This window comes from Falco naumanni, chromosome 3 (genome assembly GCF_017639655.2).
Source record: "Falco naumanni isolate bFalNau1 chromosome 3, bFalNau1.pat, whole genome shotgun sequence".
NCBI classification, from domain to species: domain Eukaryota; kingdom Metazoa; phylum Chordata; class Aves; order Falconiformes; family Falconidae; genus Falco; species Falco naumanni.
The window spans coordinates 117453176-117475119 of record NC_054056.1 but is presented as its reverse complement, the minus strand read 5'-3'; the positions used below and the strand labels follow the sequence as shown (position 1 = coordinate 117475119).

Below are 21944 nucleotides of genomic sequence, written 5' to 3'. Positions count from 1 at the left end.
GGGACAATGACAGGATATACTGACACAGTACACCCCTTTACCTTCCATTTCTGACTTCTGCAAAAGTTCCTTTGAGAGCTTGTGTAGCAAATACAAGTTATTTATTAAACTAGCAACCTTAAATTAGCAACTGTAAAATTCCAAAATTTCATATCTCTACAAAACATACATATTCAATATTCTCATATATATCCCTAGGTGTAAAGAAAATAAGAATATTTCATTTTCACCCAGAGAAACAGTAGCAGGCTTGGAGCTAGGCCTAACAAACCTTTGCAGCCTACACGAAATTTGTCTCATTGTGTTTGCAGGAACACAGAAAACTGTTTCACCAAATTCCTTTGAGGAGAAACAAAAAAACCACTGGTGATTGGACAGCAGAATAAGAATGAGAAAACTGGTTGGACTCCCATGTTCATTTTCTCCTGACGGTGCAAGAAAAAGGTCTATCAATAAAACTGAAAGATAAAAGTTGATAGGATAAAGCAGCACACACAGACTCTAATTCAATTAACCTGGAGAACTTCCTGCCAAGAGTTTCAAATCACAGCTGATTTTCCTGTGAATTAATATAGTTTTCACCATATCACACCCTAGACTTGAAATGTCAGAGTAGTTTATAGCACCAAAGAGTAAACTGATGGTTGTCTGGGCAAAAAACGGCAACAATATTCTACCACCATTAAATAGTAATTGCCTTATATGTGTTTTCCCTCAGCTACAGATATTCCGCTTTGGCTGTTGCTGGAGCAATACCAATTTGGTCCTGAAAAGATGCTCTAGTATTTGCTTTATACAAGTGACTTAAACAGGGGTATGCATATAAATAAAGGATATCAGAGGAAAGGTTTGCAGGTTCAGGAGCCGAGTGGCCAGATTTAGGACCAGCCTGTGCTGAAGTGGTAACGCGTCTGCTCAACCAGGTTGTGCAGCTGCACTGTATATGGCAGGCAGTGAAGGGGGCTGAAACGCCAAATTTCATTAAGATTCTGCAGCAACTGCTGCAAAAGGAATTAGCATGAGAAGCAGAGCACAAAGCTATCAGAAGAACGCTGCACAAGTGAATAGAAATTGAAGAAAAATGAGCTCCTTGTGAAATATTGCAATCACTTCTTTAAGCAATAGATGGTTTGTTAAATAATAGACTAGAACAACTCCAATAAAATAAAAATTGTCAAAGTACCCTTTTTAAAGTTGCTACACAATCTTCTAATTTTGCTTTCATTAGTAAACAGTAACAGATGATCAGATTTTGTCATAGTCTTGTCTAGACAATATCTTACCAGCATTTGAATATATTAGAAAATGAAAGAATACCAGAAGAAGAAAATTTAATATAATTACCACTTTTTGAAAATAGTTTGTGCCTAACATTCTCTTAATATAGCTCAAATAAAGTGAGAAACACATCAAGGATGGAGGGACTGTTTCCTATTTAAGACCAGATACAAACAGCTTGTCCTAACCATCTCTTTGGCATCCACTTCCCTTCCCTGTGTGTTGAGCAAAAATAATTGGGCCAAAAGAAATGGCACGTTATTGCCTGACCAGGAGCCTCAGCCTTAATTAGCCCAAGGATGACCTGGCTTCACCAGCCACGAACTTTGAATTCTTTCCCACAAACACTTCACAGGAAGAGAATGAAAGGACAGAAACAGAGAAACAAAATTTGCACTGAATTGTGTCTCATTGCCACGTAGCCTAATGTGCTTAAATCTGCTCTCCCCGCAGCCAACGAGTTGGCCACTACATCTTCAGAACCACAGTGCACGCTCAGGAAATTCATCCTCCTCGCTCCCCCGATGTGATGTGCCGCAGCAGCCACTCCCTTGTACACTGCCCTCCCACGCGTGCACAGAGGATATGTTTTCCTGTAACCAGAAGAAAAAAATGCCCAGGTTCCTGCAAAAGCTATGCTCACTGTCCCGTGCCCTGCACCATCACTCCTGCAACTGGCACAGCTCCCACCCAGTCTCTTGTGACCCCTTCAAGGGTACAAGAAACCCTCTTTGGCCTGTTGAGGTATTCACCTGTGCCGACTTGTAGGAACATAATTACTTTTTGAGATTTCTGTCCTATTTCAAATAGTGTTGAAATCAACCAGTGTCTTGAAAAATTACTGGAGACAGGCATACCGACAGCATTGCAGACACTGATTTCCTCTAGGAAAATAAGTTGTTTATTTTAGGAAATAAAGCTAAAACCCAGCTTCCTGCCTATATTGCCAGACAGAAGTCCCCCTTCCTTAACTCCATGTGTCTCCAGCTCTGTCTCCAGCAATCCTAACTTACATCCAAGGTAAAGAAACAAGCCACAGTCTTACTTACATCAATCATTAACACAAGAGCGGTGGATAATGCAAGCGCACACCGTACATGTATCTGTCATTAGGACCGCAGATATTCTTTGGCTTTTTTTTAATTCTCAATCAGCAGAGAAACAAGTCACAGTTTTGAAGAAAAATCTGTTACATTGGAGACTTTCTCAAAACCTTTTACTACTGATTACAGAAAAGGTTGGTGTCATTTTCTCAACTAGTCTTGACTCTGTTGGGCACGGACTTGAAAGACAAAATGGAAGAAAAATTAAACACCACCTGGGTCACCAAATCTGCTCCGGGAACTGACATTAGAGCCTACTTTCATTTATTTGATATTGGAAAGGTGCTCCGCTCTAGCAAAGGCAGAATGACACCCAGTGGCAGAGGTTAAACCTACAGAAATTAGATTAGGAAAAGAAAGATGAATCATAGGGGTGGTTGATTTTTGAAGGACATGGAAAATTCAAAGCAAAATCTGATATCCTTCTGAAAATCTTGTAGTGCATCAACCAGAATTTACTGGGTGCAGCGCAGAAATCTCAAAGTGAAGTAGTAGCATCTGTGATATTTAGGGACAGGATGACCACAGCAATTTTCTTTCAAACCTTTCAATCATCAGATGTGTGAAAAGAAGAGAAATAGGATGCCTTAAAGGAGAAAGCTATTCTGGTGAAAGACTCTGGCACTGGTTCTGCAAAGAAATTTCACATGCAGTTTTTATTCCTAGTAGCTCCTTGATGTTTCTTGAAAATAGGGTATAACCAATTCCAGACCTCCCTGTGTCTCAGCACACAATGCCAGCAATACTATTGAGCACATAGTGCCACAGCAGAACTCTGAAAATCTGCATTTGGTTTAGAGCCATGCCACTGGTATTGCTGGGCCAACTGGTGGCTCACTCGTGCTTTGGCTTCACCACTCATCAAGTGCAAAGGATGACCCTGATGTCTTCTGTTTAGTACTTCAAGTTCTACTGCTGAAAAATATTCTACTACAGCGATGTTACTGTTAACCCAGGAAACTTTTTCATCAGTTAATTGTAAATCTTCGATACAAAAGATAACACTGTCATTTTCCCTAAAATAACAGACTCATACTATAGCAGATATCTGCTTTAGAAATGACATACCTTAATCAAGTGGAGGCAAACCCCTTTGAAATGAGAACAAAATGCTCTTTTTTTTTTTTTTTTTGACTGCCAAATTCTTTCAATGCTTTTTTTTTACTCCTCTGCTGAAATCCAGAATTTCAAAAATTCTAAATTACGTACCTCCAGTTTTATCAATGGGTGCTTTGGATTTTTGTTTGAAAGACTGCTTACTTGCCAGCCCCTCCTCCAAAGAGAATATAAAAGACTTCTTCTGCGTTGATAATCTACATGTCAATTGTTAGGAATGCATTTCAGGGAAGGTTAGATGGCACATAACTTACTGGGAACCACTCTGCAGGATTGCAAGCAAAGTTACAGTAATGTCCTTTCAACAGGACAAATAACATCTCCATTCACTACGAGCCAATCCTGTCATGTTGCCTTATTTTAATTAGCCCTTTCATAATACAATATTCATGTGGAAATTGGGCTAAAAATACCCCCTGCCAAGGTGACTGAAGAAATGAAATTGAAAACTTTATTTTGCATATTTTAAGATCAGGCTTTGTCCTGAAATAATGTAGCATATTAGTTGAGTTTCATGTGGGGAAGGGAGAATGAAAGCAAAGGGAGGGAAGGGGGAGACAGGCCAGGAGCTATCACCTCTCCATCAATGATTAACCAGCCCAGGCTAAAGCTAACATGATCTTCCTGTGTTCCTCAGAAGCAGAGCACTGTTATTTAGCATCTTCGATTGCATTAAAACCATAAAAATTAAAAAGCCAGATGTTGGGCTTGGATGCTGGAGCACAACCGCTCAGCAGCATCCACAAAAATATAGGAAACTAAGTCAGCCCTTTGAACTGGTCCCAGGTGCAGAGGTGGACAGACATGGCACACACACTTTCCTAGGAGAAGACAGTATGGCTTGTGGGGATGGGCAGAAGGGAGGTGGATTTCCTCTACCTGCAATTGTCACAGCAGAAGTCAACTATCTAGGAAGGTGTTGTTAGGAAGAAGAAAAAGTTATCTCAGTCTGTTTGAAAAAGATGTTTATAAAGGGAAGAGAGAAGCATTGACTTTGTCTATCAGCCACACACGGCCATGGCATTACATGGTCTCAGAGCTACTCCCTCAACAGGTCTCCTTCTTAGCTTGCTCAGTTTAGAAATCAAAACAAGGTATTTCATGTTGTTCAGCCACCAACCTCAGCCTGGTGCACCAGAAGATCAGCTGGTGACCTTTCCCCACCAGTAGCCCATCCTCATCCCTGCACTGAGGAGCCCAGAAACACAGCCGAGCTGGCGACCACACTGCTGATACGGGAAGCCGAGCGGGCACGCAGCTTGATCTTCCGCTCTCGTAATTGCTGCACCATGCTGACAGCAACGTAAATTTCTATCTGTCAGTTTATTAAATTGATCTAAGTACAAAGAATCACAGGCGACTGAGGCTGTGATAAGGAGACAGCAGTTTTCCAGACCAGACCCGCACGATGAAGATGTCCCCCTTCTTTTTCCCCAAACCCTTCAATTAAATGCACATGATCTTTTGGCAATGTAACTCATCCAAGGCTCAGCATGCTCATCTTCCACAGGCAGAAGGACACATCAATATTATGCAGACCAGGACCAGTACTGGCAGATCCACACCAGTGGTGATGTGAAGTTTTGACCTGGTTTTCGAAAGGGCCTTTTGTCTAGAGTAACGGCAGCAGTGCTTTTGACTTTCTGCAGCTGAACAGAAACAGATGAGGGGCAACAGCAAGCCCATTAGGACAAACCTGAATATCACGTTGCATGCAAAAAATTACAAGAATGATCCTTTTCTGCTTTTTTGTGTAATAATTCTAGTCTATTACATTGCCATAAAAACCAGCAAAGAACATTCTCACTCAAAAAAACCCCAACAAACCACCCTGACACTAAGAATTGATCTTCCTCTTTTTAAAGGGAAAAAAGAGCCCCTCCTTGCTATAGCCGTTTTCCCTTTCCCATGTGTAAAAAGAAGCTACCTGACCATAGCGGAGAGCTGCTACTGATTCTGAACTTTTCACGAGCGGTGACAAGGGATGTCCTCAGGGGTCAGTACTGGAGCCGGTACAGTTTCCCGTCTTCACCTGGCTGATGGGATGCAATGTGCTCTCGGGAAGTTTGCAGATAACCCCGAAGTGGGGAGGGAGAGCTGTCAGGATACTGAAGGATTTTGCTGTTTAGAGGGACATTCAGAAGCTGGAAGAATGGGCTGCCAGAAACTGCATAAGCAAAGTCCTGCATTTGGGAAGGAACAATCTCAGTACAGGTGCCCAGGCAGTAACAACAGCTAAACGTACGCTCATTTGCCTTCCTGAGAGTGCAGTCTGCAAGTCAATCACAAGTGATTATTCCCCTCTGCTCACCTGCCTCACCTGGAATACCATGTCCACTTTTGGGACTCCCCCAGTACAAGAGAGATGCTGACAAACTGGACCGAATTCACATGGTTGGGGACCAGAGCACAACATGGATGTGGAAAGACTAAACAAATTGGGAGAGGAGGGTCAGGAGGCTTTTGACCATCAATATCCCTACATAAAGGGAGCTTACAGAGAAAGGTAGGGTCTGATCTTCTCAGAGGTGCACAGCAGAAGGACAAGAGGCAATGGTTACAAGTTACAGTGAAGGAAACCTTGATGAGAGGAACGGAACAAAACCATCCACGCTAGAAGAAAGCATGGACTCTCCATCCTTGGAGATTTGCAAAACTTGCTGGAGGCAGCTCTGAGCAATCTGACCTAACTGTGAGATTAGGCTCCCTTTGAGCAGGGGGTAGGACTACATGGCTTCCAGAAGTCCCTTCCTACTCCAAATTTTTTGTGATGCTCAATATCTAGGTCTGTACTCATGCACTCCTTTTTTTTGTGATAGCTGTTACAGGAAAAGGCAGGCAAAGGAGTCAGGTTTCCATCATTCCTCTTTTCAAGGAGACAGAGATGGGGGTGCAGCTTACACTTGGCACAACTTATCCACACCTTTAAGCTCCTCCTCCAGAAATGGAGGGACAGGAGAAATCCTAATCTAACTTAAAACCTAAACCCTTCTTGTTAGAGAAGAGATGAAGTGGCCTCCCTTTCTTCTGGCTTGAAGAGAAAGAGTGTCTTCAGCTCCCACGCAGCCAGGGGACCTCAGTATGACCAAAAGCAGCTGCTTTGTTGTGACTCTGTTCCCAATTTTACTCTTGGGGAAGTGAGAAACAAAACACAGTGGGCAACAGAGAGCACACAGAAAATTATAGACCAACTGTTCTTCGTAACAGCAGTTCGTCTGGAGTTAGATTAATTCCTTTAAACCATTCAAGAGAAAAGTATAATTCTGGAAATAGTCACTGGTAAGTACAGAGCAGACTGCGCTCTGGCGATCGGGAGGATAACAAATGAAAGGTTGTTGCCCCTTCTCCTAAGACTACCAGTTCAGACAGTAATTTGGGTGGCAAAAGTAAAATTCCTTTCCCTTTTTTTCACCAGACAGTCACTCACATACCAGAAGAATAGCACTTATTTTATTTGGGGCTTTTAAAAAGTTCCTGAGGCATTAAGGTGATCAATGAAATACAAAATCAGAAAGGGAAATAAATAAATAAATAAATAATAAAAAATCCCCAACAATTTTAGTACCTTGCAGCATCGATCCTCAAAACTTGAAAGGAAGTGAAAAGCAGCTGAATTGAGTGTTGGCCATTTCTTTGCAATACTTTTCATACCGGGATCACAGAACATGTTTCATTTTTATGAAAGACATGTCCTTAGCAAAGAGGCATAGCTGAATGTCTGTATTTTTTGATCCAAATTTAGCAACTGGAATTTTTACAGAATATATCATGCTGTAGAGCACCATATATATAGGTCTTTCACAACGGGATCTCTAGTAAAAAGCTTCCAAAAAGGCAGTCTGAAAACAGTAATAAGGAAACAAACACAACTTCATAATAACAGAGCACCTGAAAAGCACCCAGAGGAATGCTCTATCTATACAGGTAGCAGAAAACTGAAAGGAAATCAAAGTATAAAAATGAAATGAAGCACTTCTATTTGTTTGGGTTTGTTTGTTTGGTTTTTATTTATTGCATGCATGCAATCTATCATAACTCTTTTACTAACTTTAACTGGTGAGTCAGAGAAGTGTCATTGTTCTATTGACTAATCCGCTTGGACCGTCAAAACAGCTTTAGCGCTGCTATTCACTTATTTCATTAAGTGATGGATTAGTTGCGGCATTGCATTCCTCTCCCCTCCTCACCCCTTCTTTTCTTTTTGTTTGTTTGGGGTTTTGTTAAGGTGTTCCAGGACACAGAGCTTTCATTCAAACCACAGAAATTCTTTGGCTTTTCACCTGTGGAAAGACACTTTTGATAACTCATCTCCCTAACAGTAATATCAAAGTGAGCTGGAAATTCAGGAAGAAAGATAACAGGAAGATTTTTAATGATCTCCTCTAAAACTTTAAGACTACAACTAGACATGTAGTTCTCAATAACTGATGTTGTAGCAACAATAATGTCTTTACAATGCTTGGGTGAACCGATGCAATTAAAAAAGGGCAAAAGCACAAATGCAATTCCTTCTCCTGTGCACTATTTCCTTTCCTGTACTCATACAAAAAGTGTGACGACTTTCATTTAAATTGAAGGATTAAAAAGACCATGGAAGAAGTATTTGTAACTAAGGAGAAAGGATTTGAGAAGGCAAACCAGCCACCATCAATCTTAAAACTCTAGTTGACCCCAGTTACACATGCAGTCCTTGTTGACAACTCCTTTATTTCAGAGTTAAAAGGACTCATCCTCTTGCTAACATGATCAGACAGGAAAGTTTATATCAAAGCTATAAAAAGTAATGACAATTTAAGAAAGCAGAGGCCTATTAATTTTTCCACAAGCTAAAATAGGTCTTTGAAGCGCAACCCAAAATTAGACACAGTAGGCAAAACTTCAATCCCTAGCGCTCTGGGCCCCTACAACAAATCCAGAATATTAAGAAAAGCATCCCAGAATCTTAAAAACAGAGAAGTTGCTGCCCATGCAGGGGAAAAACTGGCAATGCTGGATTCAAAAAAGGGGGAGAAAAAAGAAAACCTCTATTCCTGAAATGAAATTCTAGAAATCAAATTTTTTTCTTCTCTGTTTCCTGCAATAGGCCATCATCTTCCTCTCTTGGCAGCCTTATCACTGTGACATTTCACTCCTGCCCTGAAGGCTATCTTTTTAATATCTTGGTAAACCTGAAAGGGAAACATACAACAAGCAAACCACTCCAAAATAGACGCACTTCTGCTTCAGTAAGTACTTCAAGGATATATAAACTGCAAAAAAAAATCTCTTATTTGCAAGGCCAAAGGTATTTATAGAGCACTATCAGTGTGTCGGGAATCTGGTTCCTACACAGTAAAAGAAAACTAAACAATGACGGTTTGATTGACTACTGCACATGTTGTCAATGAGAATATCGTTATTAATACAACTAAACCCACCATTTCAAAATACACCAATAGTGGCCAATCCCTTGGAGTCTTTGAACACAGCCTGACATTTAATTAGGGATTCCAGGATATGGTAGGAGAGGCTTCCCAAGCAAGCATTAAATTAAATGATTGGTTAGGAACATATTTTAGTATCACTATGAAATAATATGCTGATCCCATCCACCTATAATGAACAGCAAAACAACTTTTTAAAAAACATATAGAAGAGATTTTCATTCTCATCCTCATTTTTCCTGCAGTGAGGATTTGAATATGATTTTTCTCATCTAATAACAGTTCCTTCGGTTCCTCCTCTTCCATGTGACAAGACAAACTTGAAAGTCTCTCGTCTAAAAATTTTGTGCTGCATTTGCTGCAAAAGACACCAAATTAGCTGTATTCAGTTAGGCTCCATTTCTTGTGTAGCTTTTCTTTTGAAGAAGACCCTGGCTATGATTAACGGGCAAGCAGAATGCGGATTACTACTTTAGAGGCATTTTAAGGGGAAAAAAGATCAGGTTTTGACATTGAAACACTGGTCTAGTCATAAAGTGTATTTAAAAAATAAACAATTGGGGAAAAGACACAATGCAAAACCTCAAGGTCTTTAACACACTCAAGACTTCTAACTCCTCACTTTCATCTTTTCTGATCTGTTCAGTAGCAGCAAGCACCTTGTGTGGTCCCTTCTGCTCAAGTGTGCTTGACAAGATGACTGTCAAGTTTAAAATGACTTCTTTTAAAAGATAACTTTAAAAATAATTCATTCCTACAAATCACGGGGACAGCCAGGGAAAAGAAGCAGGAAAGGAAAGGGGGAGAATTTACCACCCTGCATGCTCATAAAACCGATACTTTGAAGCAGCAGGACAGTAAATTTCTCCAATTTCTCCACTCGCGTTACCCTGTAGTGCAGAGCACCAGGCTCACGAAGCCAACCAGAGTTATAAACCCTGAGACCTCTTCAGCTTCCCCTCAAGCTGAAACCAGGACAACTACTTACCTGGCACTGTGGCTCCTCTAATCCAAGACACATCAGCCTAAAAGCAACGTGGCACACCAGGCCATTCCTACCCAGTGCTGACAGTCTCTACAAACCCATATTCCTCTTGCAATTGCCAAAGAGATGTCTCAGGTGAGGCAATACTGATTGAAAAACCTTGTTTTCCTCTTCCTCGTGCTCCCATGCATTCAGTGAACATTTATTGACTTGCTAGAAATTTTACTGGCAAGCTTTCTGGCTTCAAATAATATTTCTTTCCCCTTTTTTAGGTATGTCTATCAAGTAAAGCTTTAAATTCCACCTAACGCCTTCGTTCACTTGGACATCATCAGTTTAAGCTTTAGCTCTCAACCTTTTGACCAGACTGTAAAATAAACTTGTTAAAGATTATTTTATAAATCAGTGCTGGAATGAGAGCTGGGCGAATGCAGCTTCTGACAGGAACTGCTCAGGACAGCTTGTCAAATAATTGAGCACAGGTGTAGCAGTAATCACCAAAAAAGTCCCTTACTAACTTACTTCTATTTGTATTACTTCATTTATTGTTTAATGGTCAAATATTTGTGAACGTAGCTGAGAGTATTTTACTGAAAGACAATAAAATCCATAAGATACATTATTCCCTTGAGCAACATGCCTATCCTATGTATTTTAACATCTTTATGTTAACATTGTCGCTGAAACTATATATCCTTTTGAAAATAAAACCATCTTCAGCTTTTAAGCTCTTCATCTATGTGATTTTATATACAACATTCAATAATTTCAACTTAGACTGCAGATTTCAGGGTTTCCAACATATGACCTAACACGCTATTAATAAAATCTACGTTTTTTTACTACTATCCTTTTTTCAAACACATACTGTACTTAAGCCACTGGTGTACTGGCAAGCAAAAGCAAGACTTTTAGCACTTAGGAGAATACACTACTAGTATAAAGAGATACTTGCTTGCATTAAGAAATGTTCTAATGTAAAATAAATGGCTTTTGAAAAGTTACAAAGTTTAGATTTCTAGCAAAACATAAGGCTCAGGTTTGCTCTCTGAGGCGAAGTGCTCTTCTACTAGATTCTGCTGTTGTATTATATTTTGATGGGAATGTCACCCTGCACCCAAAATGTGAATTATATGACCTACAGCCATAGTTTTCAGGTGTGCATTTTGATTGCGTCCTGGCTGATGGACATAGGTGCTCTGCTCCAGAGTCCTGGTCCCTCAAAACCTAAAGCAGGGTGCTGATGGAGTGCACCATGGCCCCTCTCTTTTTGCAAACTCACTGACTACTGACAATTATGAGATTTTAAATTTTTATTAGTCAGGAAGCATTTTAGAAGGTGATTTTTTTAAGCCTCCATTTAAAACTTAACCATACATACAGAGATTGTCAGTGCAGAGTTGGGCATTTGCAGGCTTAGTAGTGACAATACATTGACTTTTATCTTTAAATGACCAACTTGAAAACATTATCATACAACAATAGGACCAGTATGAAAATGCTGAGGTGTCTCCGTGCAGTTCTACATGAACCATCATAGAAACTATTCTCACATATCACCTTCCACATCACCTCAGCAGATGTGAAGATGAACAAACCCAAGACAAGGATCATAGTGATTTCTTGGCTGTCTGGATTGGAAGGTCCTACCTATGGCCTAAACCTGTGCTGTCAGGTTTCCTTTACCTGCACCCTGTTCATAGTCCTGGATGTGTTTAAAATTAAAGCAACAACAACAATGGTAAAAAAGGGGTTTCTGTTGTACTTGGCTTTCAAGGTAGAAAAAAAGAACAAAGAAAGCGCACTTCCCTTTAATGCTGTGGGACTATGAGAAACCATCCACACTGTGTGTAGATTGTACATCTCCACAGTTCATATCTTTAAAGCCCCATCTGGACAGTTTATTTTATCTTCATTTTTAGTGCAGTATAAATCCCTGTAAAAAGCAATCCCCAGAATGGGGATCCTGAGGAAGCAACACAAACCGCCTATGGATAACAAGACTTATTGTTTAGACTATAGAAAAAGGACAGAAATGGAAAACCATAAAAGTGATCCATGAGATTAAGTCTCTAAAAAACAATGTATCCCTATGGGAAATCAGACTTTCTTCACAAACAATGCATTTCAATATTTGTAATACCATTCTGAAAAAAAACAAATAATATGGCTACACTATTGAACAATCTCAAGTGATTATTTTGGTTCCAGTTGTATGTCATTTCTGTTTATCATACAGATGTTGGAAACACAAGTAGAGCCTACCCAATTTTCCAAAGTGTCACTTTTACTCTGGTAATCCCCCCAGTCAAACATACATGACTGCCACACAAATATTCACCGGGTCATGAGGCCTGAAAAGTGAAACCAGAGGTTTTAAAAAGCTCTCACCAACACATTCATGACCTCTCTTCTCCCCAAAGGACTGATCCTCTACCACAAACAGGAGACCTGACAATTAGGGCATAAATGAAGAAAGCAAAATCCTTACTTGTTTTTATTATTTGTGACCCCTAGCTTAATTTTTAGTGTATTAAGGGAAATGCAACACACTGGAGGACCTGACTGTACATGCAAAATAAACTCCTATGACTTACTGTAAAAATTTTGCCTTCCTTGCCCCAAAATGGTACCCACTATTAAAAAAAAAAAAAAAAAAGATAATTTTATGAAGAAAGAAAAATCATTCTTTCTACCTGGAGATACTCAAAACTGAAATTCATAGAGTTATGTGCAGAAAGCCAGAGTGCACAGGAGCTTGGAGAGACCGGTTCAGAGATGAATGAGGAAGGTTGCTTCACTCCTCATTAATATGCTGCATTTTAGATCATGTCTTTCTCCTCAGGTAGTCACAGGCATTTTCTTTCTTCTGACTTTATTAAATTGTGCTGCTATCAGTTTTCCATTACTTTCCTCCCAGACTTGCTCTTAAAGCCAACCAACACAGTCACATTCCATCAAGACCAGACCAACACCAAAGCAGCCCATGTTTATGCCACGTAGTCCATACGATGCAAACTTATCCTCCCAGTGACAGTATCAAACCATCACACAGGGAGATGGGAGTCTGTTGAGAGAATGGGATGTCACAGGAGGATGTTAATTAGCCCACTGGAAAATCCATACTCAAGTTGTTACAGCAAAGTGGAGGCACTGGAGACAGATTATATCAGTTTTTCATTAAATTCATTCATATTTCAGTTCCTCCTTGCATTAAACCGAAACAGCGCCTTTCAAACCTTTACTGTGACAGCTGTCCCCGTTCACAGTAGTAGTCTCAGAAATGTCTCACCCAAATGCCTGTGCCAGGCCACCAGCATGCCCAAATAAGAGCACAGTATGCTCATTTTTGTCATCTCCCCTCTTTCTCATCATTGTCAACAACTGGAGTCTCTTTTTTTTTTGGTGTTTAGACGATACTACATATTCTCTGTTACATATGCACGCTGTGCCTACTGCAATAAGGCTGCAAGCTCTACAATTATAGTAACGCTCAAAAAAAGGTGTTGAAAAGGGGCGTTTTGATTAAGACTTACACTAAGCATTTTACTATAGCCCATAATTACTGCTAGCCTAGGACTTTGTAGTATACAAGATCAACTTTATGCAATGAGGGACTGGGTTACCAAAATCATCTGGAAGTGGTAGATGTTCGTCAGGTAGATACTCTTCCACTATGTATTTTAACAATAGATATATTTATTTATTTAGGATAGAGATAGGAGACTATTCAAAGGGAGAATCAGGTATTTACAGGACTAATTCCACTTAGGAAGGAAACTTATTCACAGAGCACTGGGCAGAAGTTAGTTCATCTCCTGGCTGAACGGACAGACCACTTCATTTCCTAACCTCTGTATAAAATTGCCTTTATTTGCCACTATAAAAGTTTCATTAAGATTAAGCTTAAACTTCTATTAAAATTCAACCGATCATGACATCAACTACCACTGTCTGAATTTATACAGATGCCTAAAGGAATAGATACAGGCTAAAAAAAGCCTTATCTCCTCCAATATTAGACATAACAGCCTGTCAAGAGTCAGTTCACAAGTTTATCTCCTAAAAAGTTCATCCCCTTGAAAAGGGCAGTTTATTATGTGAATGGAGCAGAGGAAGAGAAACAACTCAATGTAAGAGGTCACAATAACTGACTGGGAACTTCTAAAGGGGGGGAAAAAAAGGCAGGATTATTCTTGTTCCCTTCATTGATTAAGCAAAGGCTTACAGAAATACCATCACAAATCATTGTGTGGCAGTAAGAGGAATCCTTCCAGGTCAGACACTCTCCCTGCAGAAGTGCAGAATACACAACAAAGCCTATCACGGTTCCCCACATCACACACGTTACTTCATCTCCTCCTTCAAAGTGTCATACCTCTTACAGGACAATGAAAATAAAAACCCGCAGGCCTTCTGGGAAGCTGGGAAGCTAGTTTCTCCAAGGAGAACTTATATAGCTCCCCTATTATATTAGACACTCTATCATACAGTTCCCCACCCCACCCCCTCCACAAACCACCACCCCAAAAATCTAGCTGCTCTTTATAAAATATGCTCGTGGCTACTGAAGAAGGTCCTGTTGAAGTCAGAAGTTTAACACAAGGCATTGCAGAAGAAATATAGTTACGTCAGGGAAAAAAGCCTGTCTCTCTTCTCAGCCTCTTAGAATATTGCTATACTAGATTTAAACACAGCAACGTCAATGGCTTTAGCTGTACAGAGAAATTACTACATATTTGCAAAATGAAACAGAATTCTGATTAGTAAGGAAAGGAAGACAGGGCTAAAAATAGTGACCTAATACTAACCACTGAGGGATGGTAATGAAGAACTGGTCTCTGAGCACGCTGAGACACAGATCACCTTGTACAGAGTCCGCCACTTGGAAATGGGTACCCATCAAATTTCCAGCACTGTGGAGCACAGCAAACCGTTTCCCTCAAAGCTGCCTCTGAAATGCACCCTCCCATAAGCAGAAAAGAGCAGATATACCATCAGCTCTCTACAACTTACAGACTTCCAGTATAAAAAATATTGTTCTGGGACTTTTAACTGTACTCTCAGAAACAGGCACAAATTGAAACACAGGCAGCTCCATCCGAATATAAGGAAGCACTTTACCATGAGGGTGCCATAGCACTGGAACAGGCTGCCCAGAGAAGCTGTGTCGTCTCCTTCTCTGGAGACATTCAAAACCCACCTGGACATGACTGTGCAATCTGCTCTAGGAGAACTTGATTTAAGCATGGGGTTGGGCTAGATGATCTCCAGAGGTCCCTTCCAACCCCAGCCAGTCTGTGATTCTGTGATTTTTCATTCGAGAAGCTTGGGGCCAGTTGCCCAAGTAATGTCCACAGAGAACAACCAGTAGTCTGAAATGGAGAGCTTAGAGGACCTCAGAAGACAAAACTGCTCTTCAAACTGGTAAGCTAGGACTGTACGTCTGAAACTTGGATCCAAATGTGGAGTGAATGGACTAGGAGGAACCTGCTGCTGGAAAGGCTCACCGCAACAGACAACTATCACATTATGAACTCATGCCTAAGCTCCAAGGAATGAGTCTCTGAAGTTGATGTAACCATGGGAAAACAGGAAGAACCAGAGTGCTGAAGCTCCCTGAGAAACATGTCAAATAAGATGTATCATCTTTCTCTGCCAGAAGTATGAAAGCCTGAGATACAGTAAAGCTCTCAAAGCGCTCTTTTTATCATCCTCATATGTCTTCAAGGTGCAAACTACCTGATGGTGATGGAAGGAGAGAGGCAGCATAAGGAAAGCTAAATGAGCTCCTGGATGGGTAGACATGCTATGCAAACTCACATCCTGCTGCTCCCATGTTCTGTCAGGAGGCTTTGAGTGATACGAGGAGTCCTTTAGCTTGGACATCTTCCTGTCAACCAGAAGATACTACAAAACCAGAACTACACATCTGCACAGCCCAATTATATCACCATGCAGCCAGATCTGGGTTTTTTTTTCTCCATCCACTTGACTGTGTGAGAAGCCCAGGTTCCCTTCCTGGAGTTGACAGCAAACAACAGACTGGCTAAAATGCTGAGGCCAGCTTGCCCATGGAGAGCGTGCAGCCTGGCAGAAAGAAAACCTGGAGAACCAACGACCTGCCCTGCTGCCCTGGAAGCAGCAACACATGAAAGCCCTTTGGGTGAAAACATAAAAGTAAATAAGAACTGAAAGGTCATTGCCTACCTCTTGTTTCCTCAGCTGGACACCTTTCCACCACAGGCACGGAGCATCTGAAGATTATTTTGCCTTACTACCGAAAGCTCGCACCTCTTCCACAAGCCTATGTGCAAACTGGCAAGCAGACCACGGCTGAGCTGCAGGTGCAGGCTCCTGACGTTACGGGTTATTAGGTTTCCTCCTGTTTGTTTTCCATCTCAGCACTTCGTAATGCTACCAATTAAGGGCTAAATTTATAACGGGTGCATTTTTGAGAAAGAAATTTACTCAGCACTTCTCATTTGTAATGTGATTATTTTTTCTTATGGTGTCCTAAAGTGTTTTACAAAATTAAAAATTATAGCTAGCTCCAAGACAGGAAAGAAATATTGAAACCTATTCTAAGCAGCACAGCATCAGCCACCAATTACTGTAAAAACCTGTTTATTTAATATGTCATGGCTAATTGTGGTAGCCCACCCAACACTTCCAAATAAATAATTAACAGCTGAATTTAGGAGCATGAGGTAATCAAATTACTCACTGCTTATGAAACGTTAAAAAAATATATTGGTTTTATTTCAGAAGAGGAAAGCTTTTGCATAAAAAGCATGCTATATGTATATGTACGTGACAGGAGAGGGAAAAGTTGGAGAAAGAATAATTCATTACTTATTATTAGCCCTCAATTATTGAAATTTAGACAGAGAACTTATACAACTAGTTTTCTACTTTTCCCCTCGCCCTGTAAAACAGAACTTGGGGACCTAAGAGAAAAGTGGGAGAGCAAGTCTGAGTCTCTGTTACTACTTTGATATGCATTTAGTTGCATCAAGGAAACTTTTAAAACAGTCCCTGTGTGGTCCTATGCAGGAAACATTTTATACTGTGAATAATTAACTACGAACTTAATTCTCACAGCATTTTTTTTTCTATTTTTTTTTGTTTTGTGGAGTAACACACAAGACTATTCTCACTCTCACACTGGCTTATGATTTTGGATCATCAGAACAATTGGAAATTCCAACAATTCAATTTTATTTTTTTAGAAACTAAGTGTTATTTTGATTAGCAGAGAAGGGAAATCACCTTCTCAAAATCCCAAAGTCACTACGTGGGATATTAATAGTATTGAGTCCCATCATCCATGTGGATTACCAATCTCCCTTACAAGAAACCACATTAAAAAAAAAATAAAAATGCAAAAGGTGGGGCAGATTCATAAGCTACTGCTAATGTAGCTCATGGTTAAATGATGCTTTATAAAGTAGAGAAAATCTTTAGATACACAGCTCTGCAGATCCTCTGAGGTTTCTAAGTAATGACAGATCTGAGAGTGGCTGTTGAAATACTAAACTTCGTGGTTTCACTCACAACAGCTCTAAAAGACAAGCTTGTATTTACCATCCTTGCTAGTACTGGTAAACCTTTGTCACCCCCAAATATCAGCTATAAGCATCTGAAAGACTCATCTTCTCTCTTCACTCTGGCAGCCACCTATGGTCAGGCTCTAGACACATTTTTCAGCATATTGTAGGGATTGTTCCAAGTTTCTACATATGTTTCTTCCAGGTTTTGCACAGGTTCTCGTTAAAGGCACCTGGTTCTATTTGTAATAGGACTGTAAAAAGGCAAACACAGCACAGAGCCTGCATTATTCTTGGGTAACGTCCCCATATTCCTACATATTGGAGTAAAAATATCTGTTCAAGTGTACCTTCAGTGCTTATGGATAATGCAAATTCTGAAGGTGTCCCAGGAAGCACTGAGTTAACCAGTTGCCTTCTGAAGGGGCTATCTGACCAAGAAGAGATATAGTTCTTACACGGTTCTTAACTCCACTATTTCGAAATCCAAAATTCTCAGAACAATAAATAATATCTGAATTTGAAGAATAAATTCCATTAGAAGCAGCTGGGAAAAGAAGTCACTTCTGACTAACTTTTATGAGGAACTGAAAAGATACATGAACTATTTTTAACGGGGTTTTTTCCCTGCCACCCCCCACCCCCCTCCCAAAATTGTTGTCATTACCAGGTTCAGATGCTGCCTCTTCAAGACTGCAAAAACCTGCTTCTCTCCAAATATATTTTCTAATTTCCTTATGTAATTTCTTGGGAAAGTGCATTCAGCGTTACACTCTGAACACTTCTAACAGACCAGTGCCAAGCAATTACCTATTATTTCCTAATGTTCCCAGTTTAATCAGATTTTTTTTTGTTGTAGTAGAATACAGAACCGAAATAACTTGATTTTCACTGTGAGACTCTTTTTAAGGCTATGAAATAATTTGCAGGTTGGTTTCTTTCAAATTATCACCAGAATCTTGTTAAAAAACACACCAGCACCCAAACGCTTTTATGCAATGCTGTTGGCTTAGGAGCCCAAGCATATGGAACAGGCTACTCATCCAGGAGGTTGTCTTCGTGCCAGTGCATGATACAGGCAAGCAGAAAAAGGATTTGCTTTTAATTTTTTTCCAACAAGAAGTTCATAACTGATCCTTTCCACACAAGTCAGTATTTGCAGAGCTGCTCTTACTGTGTAAAAGTGAACCCTTGATATTTTATATGGATAAGAAAGCATTTCAAGTATGCAAAATATAAAACTACAGTAATGGTGTATCAGTGGGTTAAGTTCACCTGCAGGCTTGGAGTTACAAAGACTTCCTCATCTGCCTCCTTAAAAGTGGAGAATGAAGGGGGGGTTTAGTAAGTATTAGGCATCGCAATCCTTTACATTAAAAGAACTGCAAGAAAGCTCATCTTAAGAAGATCATAAATAGATCAATGTTATTTGGTTAATCCTGTTTGAGTATCTAAGATTGCAAGCTGGACTTACTTGAGTGATGTTACTTTTACTGAGCTGTGCTTACTGTCAACCTGTTGGTGAGAAAAGGTATAAAAAAGACCAAATATCAAAGTTTTAAAAGAGGCTCATGAAGAAACTACTGCACAGAAATAATATTACATCCCTTTTATTGCTTAGCAAGCCCAGACATAATAACAGATAATGAGGACAGAGGAACTGTTAAGGACAACACAGACCACTCAGAGAGCTGGGTTCATTCAAAAAAGTGTTATTGTGATACAAACACACAAAAACGAATACACCTGTATTTCTTCAAGTAACAAAGGTTATTCTTAGAGAGCGGAAGACCTGCCATGAAAATCTGTAGCTTTTAAACTGATGCAGAAGGGTTGTGATACAGATCCATAAAATCGCGAGTGACACGGAGTGAGCAGGGAATGACTGTTCGCAGCGTCTTCTATCAGAAGCAGCAAAGGAAGTCAAACAAAAGTAGCAGATGGCACACTGAAAACAAGGAAAGGATATGCCTCGCCACACAATCCACAGTCAAGCTTTAGAGTCTCTTGCCAAGATTAGTTATCAATGCAAATATTTCCTTGGGTTCAAAAAAAAAGTAGGTGGACAAAAGAATGTGAAGAGAGTCACCGAGAGCTATTAAACACAGCACCAGTACTTCTTGGGGGAGCCACAAACTGCTACGGCAGTCGCTATGAATTACTGTGCTCACTTGATTCTTGTACCGTTCCGTGGTATCTACCATTGGGTGCTGTCAGAGACAGGATCCTGGACCATATGAGTCTTTAGTCTGACCCTGAACAGCCATTTCTATCCTCCTGCACATAAGGAGTTGTAGGAAATAAGTAACTTTTGCTTCTAATGCCATGTTGCATTAAAAAAAAAAAAAAAATATTACAAGATGGATAACCAGGCAACAAGCAGAAAGAAATAATACACTTTTGTATTTGCCATTGGTAAGATTAACACTATAATCAGAATGCTATTCTGGTGCCCCTTTTTAAGAGGGAATGTGGTACAATAGGGAGGAAAAAAAGAGAAAAAAGAAAAAAAAATAACTAAAGCTTGGAGAAAATACTTTTCAGTGACCAGCTTAAAAAGCTTAATCTGTTTAGCTTATCAAAAAGATTGAAAAAAATTTACTTCATTAGTGTCTAAGTATCTCTATGGAGAGAAAATGAAGAGCAATAAAGGACTTTAATTTAGTGTAGAAACATGTTACTAAAAGTAATGGCTGGAAGCTGGAGCAGGAGAAGTTCAAATTAGGCAGAGAACAGGGACTACTCCTACCCTGACCTCTTCATATCAAGACCAGTGCCTTTCTACAATCAAACTCAAGTTGTTGGGCACAACATATTAGCAAGGAGCGACAGGTAAGCTCCCAGAACATGGGGGAGATCAGACTGAATGGCATCTTTTCACTGAAGATGTTTCTAGGTCCCATGGAGTCCAGGATAACCATCTGCAGTGGTTAGTGGGAGAGAAGGGAAAGGCAGCAGTGAGCTGGGGCTTACTGTGGGATAAATGAGTGTTGTCAAAATCAGGGAAGGAGTCCAACAAAAAGGAGCACCTAGCAGATGTGAAGGGTGAAGCTGGAAAGTCTGGGTGGGAGGATGAGGTGTAAAGGATGTGAAGGGTGAATGCAAGTCACTCCAACTAAAGCAGTCACTGAAGTCACCCAAGCAGTGGTGACGGAAGCGGCTTTAGCTGGGGCAGCTTGGGTCAGGGAATATGACAAAATAGCCCCTCGCTTGAGATAGACATTCAGTCCCTTGTGGGCTTCAGTACATTCCTACTCCTCAGTCACCTTCTGAAGATAACAGTGGGGGAGGACAGAAGTCTGGGGTAACAGATGTTCATAAAGATATCCATGGAAGCCAGAGAAGATGAAGACTAAGCATTATGCTAAAACAAGAGCAGAAATTATAGCTTATCTAGGTATCATAGATGTAAAACAGATGATATTCAAGTTGTTTTGGAAAAGCAGGAAGTCTCTGGCAGGGATCTAATTTTATTGAGTCAAAACAGCCGTTAACAAAGAGTTGTCTACAGAAAAGGAGATAATTTCCCAAAGATTCTCCTTAAATATAACACTTTATAAAGAGACATCAAATAATATATTGGCTTGTATTGAATGCAAAAGGGAAAAGAGACCCAATCAGAGGTCTGCAAGAACTAGTTTTTCCATCTTCTTGGACTTAAGAGTTTTTCATAAAACTGATTCACTGCTCACTCTCTCACATACTTACTCATTTGGCAGACTAGTTTTCCCAGAAGGCTATTTCAATTCAATAATGCCTGTACAGCAGACACAAAAGCTGGTGAACAGGGAACGATGGATGTTCACTAATATAAGACAGTATGAGAATGGAATGGCAAACACCTCATCTAGACTTCCTCAAAACAAATAGAAGAATCTAAAAATATTCATTACCCACAAAGACAGCACATTGAAAAACAAATGGGACTTAAAGAAATCCAGGGAGAGCAGCCTGAAGACAGGGGTGATGTGGAAGCAGGGATAAGTATGCCTGAACTTGTGCTACCACGCAGAGACGCCGTCCCTCAGAAGTGAGAAGCAGTTAATCTCTATCATGCAAGAGTCAGAAGTTGAAAACAGTTTGTTTGCAGCTCTTGCAAGCAGAGCATGGGCCTGAAGGCATTGCTGCTGCCCTTGCTAAGTGAAACTTAAATTACATTCTCTTATTCCATTACTGTATTGTGTTTCCTATATTGTTTTATGTCATTTTAAATAACTACACCCAGTGGATGTCTCAGCAGGCTGGTCCGTGGACCAAGAGATTTCACTAACAGCCGTTTCCTTCATTTTGCTTTTCCAAATACAATCACGTTGTGTGAAGTTACAGTACCCCATGCAACTTTGAGGCATTTCTGTGAACAGCTCAGCAGTGAGCAGGGGTGAACTTGATAACGTACAAGTCCTTCTCTAAATTAATTCCTTGACAGCAATTGGAACCCAAGAACAAATACAGGGAAAAAGAGAACAATTAGGCTATCTGAAGCTTTGTT

At 40.2% G+C, this 21944-nt stretch overlaps 1 protein-coding gene across 3 annotated transcripts in view; it reads right to left on the bottom strand.

Moving 5' to 3' along the window:
* Positions 1–21944, bottom strand: part of TRAPPC9 (trafficking protein particle complex subunit 9) — a 508912-nt gene that overhangs the window by 57337 nt on the left and 429631 nt on the right. The window lies entirely within an intron of this gene.